The sequence below is a fragment of the Pleurodeles waltl genome, chromosome 10 (genome assembly GCF_031143425.1).
Source record: "Pleurodeles waltl isolate 20211129_DDA chromosome 10, aPleWal1.hap1.20221129, whole genome shotgun sequence".
In the NCBI taxonomy this organism is placed as follows: Eukaryota; Metazoa; Chordata; class Amphibia; order Caudata; family Salamandridae; genus Pleurodeles; species Pleurodeles waltl.
Genome location: NC_090449.1, coordinates 117,584,807 through 117,603,991, shown reverse-complemented (window position 1 = coordinate 117,603,991; position 19,185 = coordinate 117,584,807). Strand labels below are relative to the sequence as shown.

Sequence of the window (19,185 nt, the reverse complement as noted above, 5' to 3'; positions counted from 1 at the left end):
TTTTTTCCTAGCACACAACAGCATTTAAATGAGCTCTAAGTATTTCAGAAAATGTCTGAATTAGAAATGCACAAATGAAGCACATTTTTTGTTATTTCTGAAGCATGTTGGAAACAAATACTTTAGTATGATCAAAACGAACCATTAAACTAGGTGATGTAATTTCTACATATTTTTCTCTGGGCACGCTATAGTTTTAGTAGTAAAGTTGTATGTCTGTGCAAATGTAATGGTCATTTCAATTAAAAATGTGTTGTCTGGAATGAGTGTTCTACCACACCATGAATACTCCACTCTGCCACTCCGCCCTACTCTACACTCCTCTCTGCACAACTCCACTTCACACCACTCCATGCAACTGCCCTCTGCACCACTCTACTCTATACCAATGCACTCTTCCCCACTCTACACCACTGCATTATTCGCCCCTGCGAAGATGTGAGTTTTTAAAGGTATAGAGGAAAATTAGTGGCAAAAAAGTACAAACTGCCATTAATAGTCTGGTCGTGGTAGTCTGGGACCTAATTGCATTTTTAGGCTGACTGCGATGCAGTTTGGATCACAATGACTGGACGATTTCGTTAGTGAGTTCATCAATTATGTAATTTGAATGCCATTTGAGATGTCATCAATAATGTCATTTAACATGTCATAAGTGATTTAATATAGAAGATCATAAGCAGTAGGTTGCTTGGAGGTAAGGTTATATTTAGCTCAATGAACTATACCTAGCGAGTTTCAGTTGTTTTTAATTTTTGCTTTTTAAATGTTAGGTCTTGTGTGACTTTGTCACTTAACTGTAATGTCATCTTAAACGTTTTTAAGTGAATTTCAGGGTTTTATTACATAAGAGAAGAGTTTTTTAAAATCATGTCTCTATTCAGGATGGCTAACTCATTCTTAAATTCTTCAAGTGGGTAGAACATCTGCAGAAGACACACAGTTGGCCATATGCCATACAGGATTGGGCCTAAAGTCTGGTCTCTGACCAGACTTTGTGCCAACTCTGATATCATCAAACCTGACCCGTAGAATAGATAGGAAGCATACTTTTTATTAATTCACACAGAGGCCACTACTTTGAGGCAGGCCTGCAGTAGGTTGCAAAATGCTGCATCTTCCCCACACTTTCCTCCTGTAGATGGTGCAGTACTTCTTCTGGAGCAATTTGTTGTCCTTCAATCTCTCATCACTTGTGCATCTCAGCACAGCTATACTGTTGGGGTGCATAGCACTCAGGTTTTTCTATGTCCCTCGAGTTCCCATTTAGCAGTGCCCAGCTTTTCCTCTATGGAGCTCCTAGTGCATGTAACCTTCTGCACACTTATGTATTATTTTTATTGGCCAGTTGGATGTTGAAAAAATACTGCCACACCACCAATTCCTTATGCCTCGATTGTTGTGCTAATGAAGTTGAAGGAATGGCAATAGGGTTACCTTCTGATGCTTAGTGTGTGATAAGCCTGGTGGATGGAGTGCTCGGTGTCACTCGGTAGTCAATTTTGTATGAGGCTATGATGGACGGTGATTCTGTTTACCCAAACGACATGTCTAAAACACTAATCTGGTAATGGTGGTTGTAGGAAGCTGGCCTTGTCTGTGGTGAGCACCTATGGTGTTATTGCCCTATACCAGGAACAGGTATCCCCTATTAAGAGGTGTAGTCAGTGTCTAGGAAACCAGGCTCTCTTGAGGTAGCTGTGAATGAGCAGCAAAGGCTTATCTAGGAGACATGCAAAGCTTATGCAATGCGACTTATAGCCACACAGCACTTTCGAAATAACCACACAGTGTTACAAAAATAAAGGTACTTTATGTTCGATGGCATGTGTAGCTGCAGATACACATGCTGTGCACATCCCGCCATCTGGTGTTGGGCTCGGAGTGTTACAAGTTGTTTTTCTTCGAAGAAGTCTTTTCGAGTCACGAGACCGAGGGACTCCTCCCATTTCGACTCCATTGCGCATGGGCGTCGACTCCATCTTAGATTGTTTTTTTTCCGCCATCGGGTTCGGACGTGTTCCTTTTCGCTCCGTGTTTCGGGTCGGAAAGTTAGTTAGAATCTCGGAAAAATCGTCGGTATTGTTTGCGTTCGGTATCGGGTTAGTTACAACAGATCGACACCGAATTGAGAAGAGCTCCGGTGGCCCGTCGGGGTTTTTTCGATTCCCGTCGGGGCCTGGTCGGCCCGGCCACGTGTCTCTTCAAGGCTGATGGAACGGACCCCATTCCGCTTCTGTCCAAAATGCCATAACAAGTATCCATATACAGATCAACACCTGGTCTGTAACCTGTGTTTGTCACCAGAACACAAGGAGGATACTTGTGAGGCCTGTCGAGCGTTTCGTTCGAGGAAGACACTCAGGGACCGAAGAGCAAGAAGACTGCAAATGGCGTCGGCGCCGACAGGACAAGGGTGTTTCGAGGAGGAGGAAGAAACATTCTCCATCCAGGATTCGGACTCGGAGGAGGTCGATCCCGAAGAAACGCCGAAAACCGTGAGTAAGACGTCGAAACAAAAAACTCACGAAAAGACTGCCAAAGCCCAGGGGACGCCACCGCCAACAGGCCATGGCTTAACCCGAAAAGTAGGTGACCATCCATCGGCACCGAAAAAGGGCGAGCTGGTGTCGAAGTCATCCGACTCCGGTCGAGATACAGGCATGCAGCAATCTCGGGCCCGAGAGAGTGGCTCCGAAAAGATTCGGCACCGAGACAGCAGCACCGAAATTGGTCGGCACCGAGAGGGCACTACGCCGAAAAGAAAAAAGATTTTGTCGGAGCCGAAAAAAGCAGCAGAAAAGGTTTCGGTGCCGAAACATCCGGCCTCCGAACCGAAAATTAGTTCCTATTCAGAGGAACAAGGACTGTCCTCTCAAATGAAGACACACAGATTTGAAGAAGAATTACAGACAATAGAGCCAGATCACACGCAAAGGCGGCTCTTTATTCAAAAAGATACAGGGAAGATCAGCACTCTTCCCCCAATCAGAATGAAACGAAAACTTGCCTTCCAAGACAAGGACAAGGACAAACAGCCACAAGCAAAAGTGGCTAAACAAATAACACCACCACCATCCCCACATCACTCTCCACAACTATCACCGGTAGCCACTCCACCAATGATGCAATCCCCAACACATACGGGGATGAGTCAAGATGACCCTGACGCATGGGACCTTTACGACGCACCAGTGTCATACAATAGTCCTCTATGCTATCCAGCAAGACCCTCGCCATCTGAGGATAGTACAGGCTACATTCAAGTGGTATCAAGGGCAGCAGCATTTCACAATGTCAGCCTTCACTCAGAACCCATTGAAGATGACTTCCTTTTTAATACACTGTCGTCTACGCACAGTCAATATCAAAGTCTGCCAATGTTGCCCGGAATGCTGAAACACTCCAAACAAGTGTTTGAAGAGCCTGTCAAAGGGAGAGCCATTACTCCAAGAGTAGATAAAAAATATAAACTGCCACCAACAGACCCAGTTTTCATCACACAACAGCTATCACCAGACTCTGTTGTAGTTGGAGCAGCGCGCAAAAGAGCCAACTCTCATACTTCAGGAGACGCGCCACCTCCAGATAAAGAGAGTAGAAAATTCGACGCAGCAGGCAAAAGGGTGGCGGCACAGGCAGCAAACCAGTGGCGTATTGCAAATTCGCAAGCTCTGCTAGCCAGATATGATAGGGCCCATTGGGACGAGATGCAACACCTTATTGAACACTTGCCAAAGGAGTTTCAAAAAAGAGCGCAGCAAGTGGTCGAAGAGGGACAAAATATCTCCAATAATCAAATTCGATCAGCAATGGATGCTGCAGACACAGCTGCTAGAACTGTCAACACAGCAGTAACGATAAGGAGGCATGCATGGCTGCGTACATCAGGATTCAAACCAGAGATACAGCAAGCTGTGCTGAATATGCCATTCAACGGACAGCAGTTGTTTGGGCCGGAGGTGGACACTGCAATTGAAAAACTTAAAAAAGACACTGACACGGCCAAAGCCATGGGCGCGCTCTTCTCCCCGCAGAGCAGAGGCACATTTCGAAAAACACGATTTCGAGGGGGGTTTCGAGGGCAAACCACAGAAGCCACAACCTCACAAACAAAGCCCACTTACCAGAGCCAGTATCAGCGGGGAGGTTTTCGGGGACAATATAGAGGAGGACAGTTTCAAAGAAACAGAGGAAAGTTCAAAACTCCCAAAACTCCTCAAAACAAACAGTGACTTCAAGGTCACAAATCCCCAACACATAACACCTGTGGGGGGAGACTAACCAAGTTTTACACACATTGGGAGGAAATAACAACAGACACTTGGGTCTTAGCAATTATCCAGCATGGTTATTGCATAGAATTTCTCAAATTCCCTCCAAACGTCCCACCGAAAACACACAATATGTCAAAACAACACATAGATCTTCTAGGACTAGAAGTTCAGGCATTGCTACAAAAAGAAGTAATAGAATTAGTACCAAAAGATCAATTAAACACAGGAGTTTACTCGCTGTACTTCCTGATACCCAAAAAGGACAAGAGCCTGAGACCGATACTAGATCTCAGAACATTAAATACCTACATCAAATCAGACCATTTTCACGTGGTTACTCTACAAGACGTAATCCCACTGCTCAAACAACAAGACTACATGACAACACTAGACCTAAAGGATGCATATTTCCATATACCAATACATCCTTCACACAGAAAGTACCTAAGGTTTGTATTCCAAGGGATACATTACCAATTCAAAGTGTTGCCATTCGGAATAACAACTGCGCCAAGAGTTTTTACAAAATGCCTGGCAGTAGTAGCTGCACATATCAGAAGGCAGCAAATACATGTGTTCCCATACCTAGACGATTGGTTAATCAAAACCAATACGCTAAAACGGTGTTCACAACACACAAAATATGTCATAGAAACCCTACACAAACTAGGTTTCTCAATCAACTACGCAAGGTCACACCTGCAGCCGTGCCAAACACAGCAATACTTAGGAGCAACAATCAACACAGCAAAAGGGATTGCTACTCCAAGTCCACAAAGAGTACAAACATTTCACAATGTAATACAAACCTTGTATCCAAAACAAAAAATACAAGTCAAAATAATACTGAAACTACTAGGCATGATGTCCTCATGCATAGCCATTGTCCCAAATGCAAGGTTACACATGCGGCCCTTACAACAGTGCCTAGCATCACAATGGTCACAAGCACAGGGTCAGCTTCTAGATCTGGTGTTGATAGACCGCCAAACATACATCTCGCTTCAATGGTGGAACAGTATAAATTTAAACCAAGGGCGGCCTTTCCAAGACCCAGTGCCACAATACGTGATAACAACAGATGCTTCCATGACAGGGTGGGGAGCACACCTCAATCAACACAGCATCCAAGGACAATGGAACATACAGCAAAAACAGTTACACATAAATCACCTAGAACTGTTAGCGGTATTTCTAGCGCTGAAAGCATTTCAACCCATGATAACCCACAAATACATTCTTGTCAAGACAGACAACATGACAACAATGTACTACCTAAACAAACAAGGAGGGACACACTCAACACAGTTGTGTCTCCTAACACAGAAAATATGGCATTGGGCGATTCACAACCACATTCGCCTAATAGCACAATTTATTCCAGGAATTCAGAATCAGTTAGCAGACAATCTCTCACGGGATCACCAACAGATCCACGAATGGGAGATTCACCCACAAATACTGAACACTTACTTCCAAATTTGGGGAACACCACAAATAGATCCATTTGCAACAAAGGAAAACTCAAAATGCCAAAACTTCGCATCCAGGTACCCACAACATCAGTCTCAGGGCAATGCGCTATGGATGAACTGGTCAGGGATATTTGCTTACGCTTTTCCCCCTCTCCCACTCCTTCCATATCTAGTAAACAAGTTGAGTCAAAACAAACTCAAACTCATACTAATAGCACCAACATGGGCAAGGCAACCTTGGTACACAACACTACTAGACCTGTCAGTAGTACCTCATGTCAAACTACCAAACAGACCAGATCTGTTAACACAACACAAACAACAGATCAGGCATCCAAATCCAGCATCGCTGAATATAGCAATTTGGCTCCTGAAATCCTAGAATTCGGACACTTAGACCTCGCACAAGAATGTATGGAGGTCCTAAAACAGGCTAGAAAGCCTACCACTAGACACTGCTATGCAAATAAATGGAAAAGATTTGTCTATTACTGCCATAATAATCAAATCCAACCCCTACACGCATCTACAAAAGATATAGTAGGATACTTAATACATTTGCAAAAAGCAAAACTAGCTTTCTCTTCCATAAAAATACATCTTGCTGCAATTTCAGCTTACCTGCAAATTACGCACTTAACTTCATTATTTAGGATACCAGTCATAAAAGCGTTTATGGAAGGCCTAAAGAGAATTATACCACCAAGAACGCCACCAGTTCCTTCATGGAACCTCAACATTGTCTTAACACGACTCATGGGCCCACCTTTTGAGCCCATGCACTCTTGTGAAATGCAATACTTATAGTGGAAAGTTGCATTTTTAATTGCCATCACATCTCTAAGAAGAGTGAGTGAAATTCAAGCGTTTACCATTCAAGAACCATTTATTCAAATACACAAAAATAAAGTTGTTCTACGAACAAATCCCAAATTTTTACCAAAAGTAATCTCACCGTTCCACTTGAATCAAACAGTAGAATTACCAGTGTTCTTCCCACAGCCAGATTCTGTAGCTGAAAGAGCACTACATACATTAGACATCAAAAGAGCACTAATGTACTACATTGACAGAACAAAACTAATTCGAAAGACAAAACAACTATTTATCGCCTTTCAAAAACCTCATACAGGAAATCCAATTTCAAAACAGGGCATTGCTAGATGGATAGTTAGGTGCATTCAAACCTGCTATCTTAAAGCTAAAAGAGAACTGCCTATTACACCAAAGGCACACTCAACCAGAAAGAAAGGTGCTACCATGGCCTTTCTAGGAAATATTCCAATGAACGAAATATGTAAGGCAGCGACATGGTCTACGCCTCATACATTTACCAAGCACTACTGTGTAGATGTGCTAACTGCACAACAAGCAACAGTAGGTCAAGCTGTACTAAGAACATTATTCCAAACTACTTTAACTCCTACAGGCTGAACCACCGCTTTTGGGGAGATAACTGCTAACTAGTCTATGCACAGCATGTGTATCTGCAGCTACACATGCCATCGAACGGAAAATGTCACTTACCCAGTGTACATCTGTTCGTGGCATTAGTCGCTGCAGATTCACATGCGCCCACCCGCCTCCCCGGGAGCCTGTAGCCGTTTAGAAGTAGATCTTAAACATTTGTACATTTGTAAATAGATTACTTGAAACTTTATTATGTACATACGAATTCACTCCATTGCATGGGCACTACTACTAGCATACACAACTCCTACCTCACCCTGTGCGGGGAAAACAATCTAAGATGGAGTCGACGCCCATGCGCAATGGAGTCGAAATGTGAGGAGTCCCTCGGTCTCGTGACTCAAAAAGACTTCTTCGAAGAAAAACAACTTGTAACACTCCGAGCCCAACACCAGATGGCGGGATGTGCACAGCATGTGAATCTGCAGCGACTAATGCCACGAACAGATGTACACTGGGTAAGTGACATTTTCCTTTAGTGACACTAATACTATATAGGCAATACTCTACTAGCAGGTGTGTAAACACACTATTATATATACACCTTAGTAATCACAAATGGGCATAGGAAGCAATAGAATACAGTGAAATAACAGTAAGCAAAAGAGACCCTGGTGGAGCTCAAACCATATACTAAAAAAATGGAATGTGAAAATCAGACCCCCCCACCAAGGTAAGTGGAATCTGTAGAGGGGAGCTGGAGGAACCCCAAAAGGTAAGTCCCAGAGTGCCGACCAGGAGAGAAGAGGTAAGTACCTGGTTTTCCCCAGATCCACAGAGGAACTTTGTAAAAGGACTGTGCAAGACCCAAGCAAGAGTGGAAATAAAACAGAAGATCGATCCAGACAGAGGAGGAACTGCAAAAGAAAGGGACCAAGTCCAGTTCCAATTGGGACAGGAGCCACTAACCACCCTTCTGGAGATGCAGGATTAGGTAGACAGTGAAGACCAGGAATGGGCTGTGCAGCATAGGAGCAGCAGAAGAGTTCAAGAAGTGATACAGTCGTCCCAAGTCGGAAGAAGAGTTGCAGCCAGTTGGTGGTGTGAGAAAACCACCAATTAGCCGTGGCAAAGGCAACAGTTGCAGAAGAACAGTTGCAGAGCTGCTGGGGACGGGGAAGGTCTGAGAGGACTCCTCCCAAGGAGGGGAGTCCCAGGCGACCCTCAGCAGAGAGGAGAGCCAGAAGTCGAGGATGCAGACCCTACAGGCAAATCACAGGCAGCAGACACAGGAGTAGCAGTGAGGCCCTCTCAGGACACCTGGAAAAGAGTCCTATGTCGCTGGCGCAGCAGACAGGAGACTGCATTGCAGGTAAGAGTGCTGGAGGCCGTAGCTACACAGAGCCTGAAGATCCTTTGGAAGAAGAACCAACAAACCTTGGTAGCTGCAAGAGTCGCTGTGCACAAGGGGTATTGTCCTGTAAGGAGAGGCAAAGACTCATCACCTCCAAAGTTGGACATCTGGTAGAGGGGACCGAGGGGACCACTCATGACCACAGGATCCACACACAGTTGTAGGAAAGAGGATCCACACGGTCGGTCGTCACTGCAGTTGGTGTCTGGGGATACAGGGGAGTGACTCCTTCACTCCAAGGGTGATTCCTTCTTTCTTCTTGGTGCAGACTGAAGTCTTGCCACCTTCAGAGGATGCACAGCCAGGGAAATGTTGCAGTTCCTGGAAGGAAACAGAGAAACAATGTTGCAAAGCAAAGTTTTCGCTGGACCTGCCGATTGTAAGTACCTGTGAAGTCCAGTTGTGGTTCCAGTGGCCAGAAGTCGGAGTAAATGTTGCAGAGGAATCCTGCTGGAATCTTTCATGTCTAATCTGAGGACCCACCCTAGAGGGAGACCCTATATAACCCTAAAAGGGGGATTGGGCACCTAACAGGATGACCACCTATCAGGAGGGGGTTGTGACATCACCTGCCAGACCTGGCCACTCAGATGCTTCCAGAGGTCTCTGTCCACTTTGGACTCAAGATGGCAGAATCAAATGGCCCCCTGGAGGAGTTCTGGGCACCACCCCTGGGTTGGTGATGGACAGGGGACTGGTAACTCCCCTTTCCATCGTCCAGTTTCGCGCCAGAGCAGGGACTGGAGGTCCCTGAACCGGTGCAGACTGGTTTATGCAAGGAGAGCACCAAATGTGCCCTTCAAAGCATAATAGTGGCTTGGGGAGGCTACCCCTCCCAAGCCATGTAAAGACGTATTTAAAAAGGGAGAGGGTGTTGTCTCCTCCCTACTCCCCCAACCCCCCCCCCCCCCCCCCCCCAAAAAAAAAAAAAATCCAGAAACCTGTCTGTAGTATGGCAGAAGCGCAGGCTGCCTGGGAAAACCCTGCAAACTGGTCAGAGCAAAGCTGGGGTCCTCTAATGAGCCCCCAGAGTGCATGGAATCATCCAACCAATACTGGCAACAGTATGGCCAAATGATTCATACATGTTTGATACCAAACATTCCTAGGTTCAGAGTTACCAGTATGTAGCTGGACATAGGTAGTGACCTATGTCCAGTACATGGCTAAACTGACTTCCGCACTCAAATTCCAGGAAAATGGAGCTAGAGTTTGTGGGGGCACCGCTGCTCATGCAGGGGTGCCCTCACACACACAGGTACTTGCACACTGCCCTCTGGGCTAGGAGGGCCTGACATAGGGGTGACTAACAGTGACCTGTAGTGAAAGGCTGCATGCACTTTTCATGCAGCCCTCAATGGCAGGCCTGCAGACACATTTTGCATGGGCTCCTGTGGCTGCTGCAGCAGCCCATGGGGAACCCCTGGTGCCCAAATGCCCTGGGTACCTAGGTACCCTATACAAGGTGCTTACACTGGGCACCAGTATGCCAATTTTGGGTCCCACAACCACATTTAGAAGGAGAGATCAGTTATTGGGGTCTTGGTTAGCAGGGTCCCAGTGAACACAGTCAAAACATACTGACATCAGGCAAAAAGTGGGGGTAAACATGCTAAAAAAAGCCTACTTTCCTACAGTAGTGAGGAATGTTGTTTGAGGCTCTTTCTTAAGGCAGTGCGCTTATATTTTGAGTAGTGTTCCATAAGCATCCAATCTAATGATGGATTCATTTTCACTGTTTTTTATTTCTTTATGTTCCACAGGTACTGTAGTATCCCTCTGAACTCACAGAGCCAACAACAAAGTGCTGCGTATCTCCAGCAGAACTACCTCAAGGACACAGAAGTTTTAAATAAAAAATAGTTGTGTTTATTAGGAAGGGGTAATTCTGTTTTAAGTTTAGGCCTAGAGGTTTCCTCACAGGCACAAATAATCAAGATCCTTTGTAGTTTCTAGTAAAATGTCCGAGCTTTTAAGATTGTACCATGGTACCTGTGAATTACTTTAAAGGAAATCAGATTTTAACAACTGTATTGTTGCATTTTGAATGAGTTCCCTCCCTGTTGCTGGCATTAGGGAGTTGAACGTTTGTTTCTACCAACACTTCCACTCGTTTGGCACTTTTTAAGTGTTTTTTCTTAAAAAAATAAATAAATAACTAGTAAAAAGTATCATCTGGAATAGAGCAGTGAGGAGCTGAAAAAGCCCAGGAGGAACAGGTGGCGCAAAGTGCCCCTTCTCAATCCACTGTAAGAAGTATTTTTCCATTGCTCCAGCCCAAAAAGTCTTGGCATGATACAATCTCCTAATGCTGGGCACCCTTGTCAGACTAATGCAGCAAAATGAAGGTATCAAGAAGTTGAAGCATTGCCATCTTCCGCTCTGGCCAAGACTTTCCAACATGACTAGTCTTCCTCTTGAAGTTGTTGCCACCTAAACAAGAGATATCAATCCTCTCTAAGCAACTATTGTGTTTGATTGCCTGAAGTCCTGGAACTTTTTTTCTATTGGTGAACAAAGTGCAGCAGTAATAGAGCAATAGTTAGCTGCTCGTCAGCCAAATTGCTGTGTGTGTGTATATGTATGTATATATGTGTATATATATATGTGTGTATATATACAGGGAGTGCAGAATTATTAGGCAAGTTGTATTTTTGAGGATTAATTTTATTATTGAACAACAACCATGTTTCCAATGAACCCAAAAAACTCATTAATATCAAAGCTGAATATTTTTGGAAGTAGTTTTTAGTTTGTTTTTAGTTTTAGCTATGTTAGGGGGATATCTGTGTGTGCAGGTGACTATTATTGTGCATAATTATTAGGCAACTTAACAAAAAAATATATATACCCATTTCAATTATTTATTATTACCAGTGAAACCAATATAACATCTCAACATTCACAAATATACATTTCTGACATTCAAAAACAAAACAAAACAAAAACAAATCAGTGACCAATATAGCCACCTTTCTTTGCAAGGACACTCAAAAGCCTGCCATCCATGGATTCTGTCAGTGTTTTGATCTGTTCGCCATCAACATTGCGTGCAGCAGCAACCACAGCCTCCCAGACACTGTTCAGAGAGGTGTACTGTTTTCCCTCCTTGTAAATCTCACATTTGATGATGGACCACAGGTTCTCAATGGGGTTCAGATCAGGTGAACAAGGAGGCCATGTCATTAGATTTCCTTCTTTTATACCCTTTCTTGCCAGCCACGCTGTGGAGTACTTGGACGCGTGTGATGGAGCATTGTCCTGCATGAGAATCATGTTTTTCTTGAAGGATGCAGACTTCTTCCTGTACCACTGCTTGAAGAAGGTGTCTTCCAGGAACTGGCAGTAGGACTGGGAGTTGAGCTTGACTCCATCTTCAACCCAAAAAGGCCCCACAAGCTCATCTTTGATGATACCAGCCCAAACCAGTACTCCACCTCCACCTTGCTGGCGTCTGAGTCGGACTGGAGCTCTCTGCCCTTTACCAATTCAGCCACGGGCCCATCCATCTGGCCCATCAAGACTCACTCTCATTTCATCAGTCCATAAAACCTTAGAAAAATCAGTCTTGAGATATTTCTTGGCCCAGTCTTGACGTTTCAGCTTGTGTGTCTTGTTCAGTGGTGGTCGTCTTTCAGCCTTTCTTACCTTGGCCATGTCTCTGAGTATTGCACACCTTGTGCTTTTGGGCACTCCAGTGATGTTGCAGCTCTGAAATATGGCCAAACTGGTGGCAAGTGGAATTGTGGCAGCTGCACGCTTGACTTTTCTCAGTTCATGGGCAGTTATTTTGCGCCTTGGTTTTTCCACACGCTTCTTGCTACCCTGTTGACTATTTTGAATGAAACGCTTGATTGTTCGATGATCACGCTTCAGAAGCTTTGCAATTTTAAGAGTGCTGCATCCCTCTGCAAGATATCTCACTATTTTTGACTTTTCTGAGCCTGTCAAGTCCTTCTTTTGACCCATTTTGCCAAAGGAAAGGAAGTTGCCTAATAATTATGCACACCTGATATAGGGTGTTGATGTCATTAGACCACACCCCTTCTCATTACAGAGATACACATCACCTAATATGCTTAATTGGTAGTAGGCTTTCGAGCCTATACAGCTTGGAGTAAGACAACATGCATAAAGAGGATGATGTGGTCAAAATACTCATTTGTCTGGCTCCTTCCTAGAAAGTTTGCTGATCATCTGCCAGACAGGGTGTTAGACCCGACATCATTGGTGTGGTATTCTCCCAAACCTTTTGCCTTCACTCCTTTTTTTTTTTTTCCTGAATTCATTTTTGTTGACTTTAGGACTCTAGGACATTCTACCACTGCTAAAGTGCTTGTGCTATCGCCCTCAAACATGGTGAAATAGGACTATACCTAGAAGGAACATTGAATTTACTTGTCAGTCACTAGTATAAAGTACTATATGTAAATGAAAATTAAATGCTACTAGTATGCGCACAGCACACACTGCGCCATTGGCTTTGTGGTCGCTGTGATGACGTTGAGGTCGTATATAGGCGCCACCTACCGATTATGTCAGTTCTTTTCCTTCCGTGCCACCCTCTGCTCAGATCTGTAAAAGAGCTACCCCTAGTCATTGTTTGACTAACTGCAACACTTTTGTAGAATAAATTTTGACAAATTTTGGAAGCGTCAAGGGATGTCCCGGAAGAAGGGTTTTTAAACCTGCGACTCCTGTCACCGAATGATGTCGGTGGCGGATCAGCATCTCGTCTGCCTTTGGTGTCTGGAGTGCGACCACGACCCGAAGTTGTGCTGTGAGGGTCGGGCCATGAACCCAAAAGCTTTGAAGGAGCAGTCCCTAAAGCAAATGGCGACCCGGCACTTGACTCCGCGTCACTCCCGGTCTCGCTCGATAGGAAGGTCACAAGACCGCTTGCAGAGTCATCACCAATTTCATCATTCCATTCCAAGTCCTCGGACACTCGGGTCACAAGAAGAAGAAGTGGAAGAAAGCCAAACGTTCTTCGACTTCGGCCCGTCACTTGGAAGACGCCCACCTCCAGACTGCAGCGAACCTCCTGCATTCCCTGGGGTTCACTATAAACATGCCTAAGTCACACCTGACTTTCTCTGAGACGATCACTTTCATCGGAGCTGTTCTGGACATAGTACAGTTTCGGGATTATCCTCTGGAAAAGCAAATCCAGGATAGACGGGCTATGAATCGGATGTTTCAGCCTCTATCCTGGATTTTGGTGAGAAGGACTGTGAGGCTGCTGGGCCTCATGGCCTCCGGTATCCTGCTGGTTGGAACATGCCGGATGGCAAATGCAGGCTCTACAGTGGGACCTGAAGTTCCAGTGGGCTCAGCATCAGGGGAACTTCTCCGACATGGTCCAGATCTTCGAGGGGACTGCACTAGATCTGCAGTGGTGGCTGTCAAATCTGGATTGGGTTAAGGCAGATCTCGCTCTCTCTTCCCCAACCAGATCTTGCAGTAGTAGCAGATGTGTCACGTCTGAGATGGGGTGACCACATGGAAGAGGCGGAGAACAGAGGCCTCTGGTCTCCGGCTCCACATCAACCTTTTGCGATACGACTTGCATTGAAAGCATTCCTTCCTTCTCTCAAAGGGAACGTTGTGCAGGTGTTCACAGACGACACCACCGCCATGTGGAACTGCAAAAAGCAGGGTGGAATGGGGTCGTGGACTCTGTCAAGAGACTCTTCACCTCCGGACATGGCTGGAACGCCATGGCATTTCCCTGGTGGTTCAGCATCAGACGGGACCTCTGAACGTCAGAGCAGACAAACTCAGCCGTCAATGCATAGTTGATCACAAATGGAGTCTCCATCTGGAGGTGACGCAAGGTTTCCTTTAGCGGTTGGGAGAGCCTTGGGTTCGATCTGTTCGCCTCTGCAGAGAATGCACATTGTCAGCTGTTTTGGGTGTTCGAGTGTCCAAGGCAGCACTCGCTCGGCGACTCTTTTTTTTTGTCTCGAGTGGAGCTCAGGCCTCCTTTACGCCTTCCCATCAATACCACTTTTGCCCAGAGTTCTGAAGAAGATCAGGCATGGCCGGGCCCAAGTAAACTTGGTGGCTTCGAACTGGGCACGAAGAGTTTGGTATCCCGAGCATTTGAGCATGGCAATTGATTCTCTGGTCAGACTGCCCCTTTGGGGAGGATCTTCTGTCACAGCAGAAGGGGACGGTGCTTCACTCGAACCTGTCCAGTCTCCACCTCCTTGCGTGGAGATTGAGCGGCAACAGCTGACGGCATTTGCCCGAAGGCTGCAATGTTATCTTGGCAGCCAGGCGCCCATCGACTAAAACTGTATACGCCTGTTGTTGGAATAAATTTGTGGCATGGTGCACCAACAAATCTGTTGACCCCCTATCTGCCCCTCTTTCAGAGGTTCTTCTATTCATTCTTTCCTTAGCCTAGCAGGGCTCTGCATTGGGCACCCTTAAGGGGTATCTGTCTGCCATTTCCGCCTTTCTTAGGCTTCCTGATCAGCCCTCACTCTTTAAATCTCCTCTTGTGAGTAGGTTCTTGAATGGGCTCACCCACTTATTTCCTCCCACTCCTTTCATCATGCCTCAGTGAGATCTTAATCTTGTACTCACTTACTTGATGTGTACCCCCTTCGAGCCAATGCATAATTGTCCCTTACGGCTCCTCACATTCAAAACTGTCTTTCTCATCGCCATCACCTCTGCTCGCAGGGTGAGCGAGCTTCAGGCCCTTTCTTCAAAGCCTCCATACTTGTCTGTGTACCCCGACAAAGTGGTGTTATGCACAAGGGCTTCCTTCCTAAGGTGGTTGCACCATTTCATGTAGGCCAGTCCATCACTTTGCCTACCTTCTACGCACCGCCACATCCTTCCCATGAGGAGGAGAGAGACTCCACCATCTGGACCCAAAAAGAGCATTGGTGTTCTATCTCAATCGTACTAAAGACTTCCAGGTGGACGATCAACTCTTTGTTGGCTATGTGGGTGCGAAGAAAGGGAAGGCGGTGCAGCAGTGTACCATCTCTCGATGGGTGCTTCTTTGCATCAAAATGTTCTGCGCGTTGGTTAAAAAGCAACCTCCTGACTGCTTGCGGGCTCATTCTACCAGGGCCACTGCTGCATCCACTGCGTTAGTACGCGGAGTTCCTGTCCTGGATATCTGTCAGGCAGCTACGTGGGCATCCCTGCACACATTTGCTTAGCATTACTTCCTGGATAGTCAGGTCCGTCGGGATGGCTACTTTGGTCATTCGGTCCTGCAGGACTTTCTAGTATGATCTTAGTTCGCAGCCCACCACTGAGGATGGCATTGCTTGGGTATCTATTCTAAGGCAAGGAATCTGCAACTAGAAGTCTCTATCAGATGTACAAGTTACTTACCTTCGGTAAAGAAATATCTGGTAGAGATATATTCTAGTTGCAGATTAAAGAGGCCTGAGTTTTTATTCACAAATTAAGCGCTGCTGGCAGATATTAAGGAGACCGAGTAAGAGGGAAAAAGGAAAAACGTCACAATGAGAGAAAGCACATAATTGCCACAACGCTTATATGTAATGTGGGCTACACAGTTACAAAAAGTAAAGTTGATTTATAGGAAAGGAGAAACAAATAGCAGCACAACTAACCGATTACGAAGAACGCTTGAGCAGCTCACATTAAATACACCTCAGGAAGCGCCAGGGCTGTGCTAACTTTTGAGTCCCTTAGGACTTTCCCCAAACAGCACCGATCCTGCTGGAGTTTGTAGTTTGATGAAACATTTGGACTGGATTTTCTGCTGCAAAAAAGTGTTCAAATGGTCAGGATGGCTTTTTAATTCATAGAAAAAGCCTCTCGGCCTGTTGTAGATTTACTTTTTGATCCCTAAGGGAGACTTCCAGCCTGTAATACAAGCATGGCTGAAGACACGGTTCACAGATTCCTTTGGGTTTTATAAACATGCATGCTCTACTCACACTATTAATGGTAAAACTGATTTCTTGAGCTTTCCACAGCTGACTTCATTGTGTGATAATTAGGAGCAGTGGTCGAAATCAAGATGATAATGTGGAGGAGCAGGAGCTCTGTGGCTTGGAATGCACAGCAAATTTGACTTGAAGATAAGATTTACAGCCCTGTTTACAACAGAGCTCAGAAAGACAGCACTCCTCTCCAGTGCTCGAGCTGAAAGATCAAAGTAGTCCCTGAAAAACATCATAAAACGATGAGCGCGCATGTATTTAGTTAGTGGTTGGTCTGACCTCCTGGGAAATCAAAAAGAGAAAGGTGGGATAAAAGAGTCAGATTTACCAATAGCAAGCACAAATCAAAATCAGTGGGTTGAGCTAAACCTCACAAAACCATCTACAACAGGTTGCTAAGTGACCGCACAAGCGCTGTCTATGCTTGACCTAAAAAGGTATACACACTGGCTTACATCTGGAGGGCATAAATGCAGGGAAACACATTTGGTAATAACAATTGTTCTACTATTTTGTTTCCCTATAAGTCTCCCAATAAAAATGATACCTCACTTGTGTGAGTAGGCATAGTGCCCACAACAGGAAAGGGCCCGACATGCATCATGGACACATCACATTTTTTCATTGAAAACTGGCCTTTTTTTTTTTTTTAAAGGATAGCTGCTGTAGATTTTGTGCCCCAGCTCTGCCAGCACCTAGGAAAAATTGTCAAAACTATTTTTAAAAATTAGAAAATTAGGGGATTTCAGAATGGGATTACTTGCCTGGTTTTCTTACCCAGATGCCCTTAGAAACCTCAACTTTGAATAAAAAACATTCCCCGAAGCCTCCCAATAAAAATTGTACCTCACTTGCATGGAAGGCCTAGAGCACGCAACAGCAAAGGTTCCAAAACCGATTGTGGAGAACGTTTTCAACATTTCCTGTCACAAAAGTGACCTAGTTTGACAATTGGGATCGCTATGGTCTTTGGGCCAGGGTTTAGGGACCACCCAGGGAAACCTACCAAAGCCAGAGATTTCTGAAAACTAGAAAACCATGGGAGTCCAGGGTGGTGTGCTTTGGTGGATCCTGCCTAAATCATCTCATCCAGAAAACCCTGCAAACCTCAAACTTTGCCTAAAATTGTGCATTACTTCTCTGCATTTCTGTGATGTAAATCCCAGAGTAACCAGGAATCCTCCAAATGCTTGCCACCCAAGGTTTCCTCCACTTGATCCATTGAAAATGGTACTAGGATGGACCTAGTGACCACCACAGGTATGAGCCAAACCAAGATCAATGCGAGTCCCATGGGGCTACTCCTACTGACCCTGGTTTGATGTGTGCCTGATTGGCTCATTTCACTTTCTCTCTAATGATGCCAGCATGGCCTGCATGCTTTTTAGTTATTTCAGAGGGGAAAAAGTGATCTCGGTTGCTGGGGAAGCACTTAGTCGAATCCCAAGACTGAAATGAGCAAAAGGAAATCCCTCTGGTAATCAGCAGAAGGGTTTCCTGCCTCTGGTGCCAGGACGTGCAATGTGTAGATCTGTTTCAGCAGTAAAGATGTGCAAGTGTTGTCTTGCTGGCAGAGTGTAAAATAAAATGCTATTTTTATTTAACTTGTGCCCCCTACTGTTATAATAGTCTCCATTTCATGCTCTTGCTTACTGCGCCTAACTGTTTAAAACATTGAAGACTTCCAAACAACAAACTAAAGTAGATCTAATCGGTGCCGTTTTTAATGAACATGTATCATTTTGTCTTCATCAACCTGCCTTACATTTCAAAAGACCAAATCTTTTGGTATTAGTACTGATAAAAATGGTGGCAATATAATACACAAACGTTCCTAAATGATGCAGATAGAGACCAAACATACCTAAAAACTTGGTTTAGGTGAGTTGGTGTAGTTGAATATACAACCCCACCCCCAACCTCTGGGCAGCTTAGCGAGTAACTGGCCATTCTTCTGTATTTAATTTTGAATGAAGCATCAACTTATTTTGAGAGCGGGACCCCTGCTCACCCCACTAAGTGCTTTTTAATGTGCTTTGTAATTAGAGTTGTAAATGCAGCAAATTTGAAGAGCAACTTTTTTTTTTTTTTTTTTTTTTTACACAACTGCAAAGTATTGTGAAAAACGTCTGTCTTAGAGTGCCCTTTAACAACCTTGTTTTTGACGCGTGTTTTATGTGGGCATTGGGACACTGTTTTTTTGAGTTGGAGGGCAGAGTCGGGCTGCAGGATAGCTGAGATATCTCTCATTCTTTCCACCGTCTCCTGTCTGTTGATCTTGTTGTTCCTTCTAGACGTCTATGCACTATTTTCTACTACGTGTAAACATTGAATGTTCTGCTCCAAACATGGGTGTGTTCATTTAATCGTGTAAGCATGTATTTATGTAGGAGCTTTTATATAGTGCTTGCGCCACCATGCGACTACTTGGCATGACTCCCAGGAAGAAGAGGAACTCGAGCAACAAAGCCAATTGATTTGATGTCAATACATTTTAAGCAGTGACACAAAGAAACCCTTGCCCCCCCCCCCCTCCCCCGCAAGGAATGGTGAAGGGGCCACTTGCAATACCCGTACCCTCGAGCTGACAAGCTGAGGGGGGCTCCTTTATGTGTGGATTGCTGGGGGTTCCCCCCGCAATGCGCGGTGTCCGTTACGCCCCTGAT

The 19,185-nt window shown here is 45.0% G+C and overlaps 1 protein-coding gene across 3 annotated transcripts in view; it reads left to right on the top strand.

The window, feature by feature from the left end:
* The window catches only part of MAD1L1 (mitotic arrest deficient 1 like 1), a 1,860,878-nt gene that overhangs the window by 249,415 nt on the left and 1,592,278 nt on the right, over positions 1-19,185 (top strand). The window lies entirely within an intron of this gene.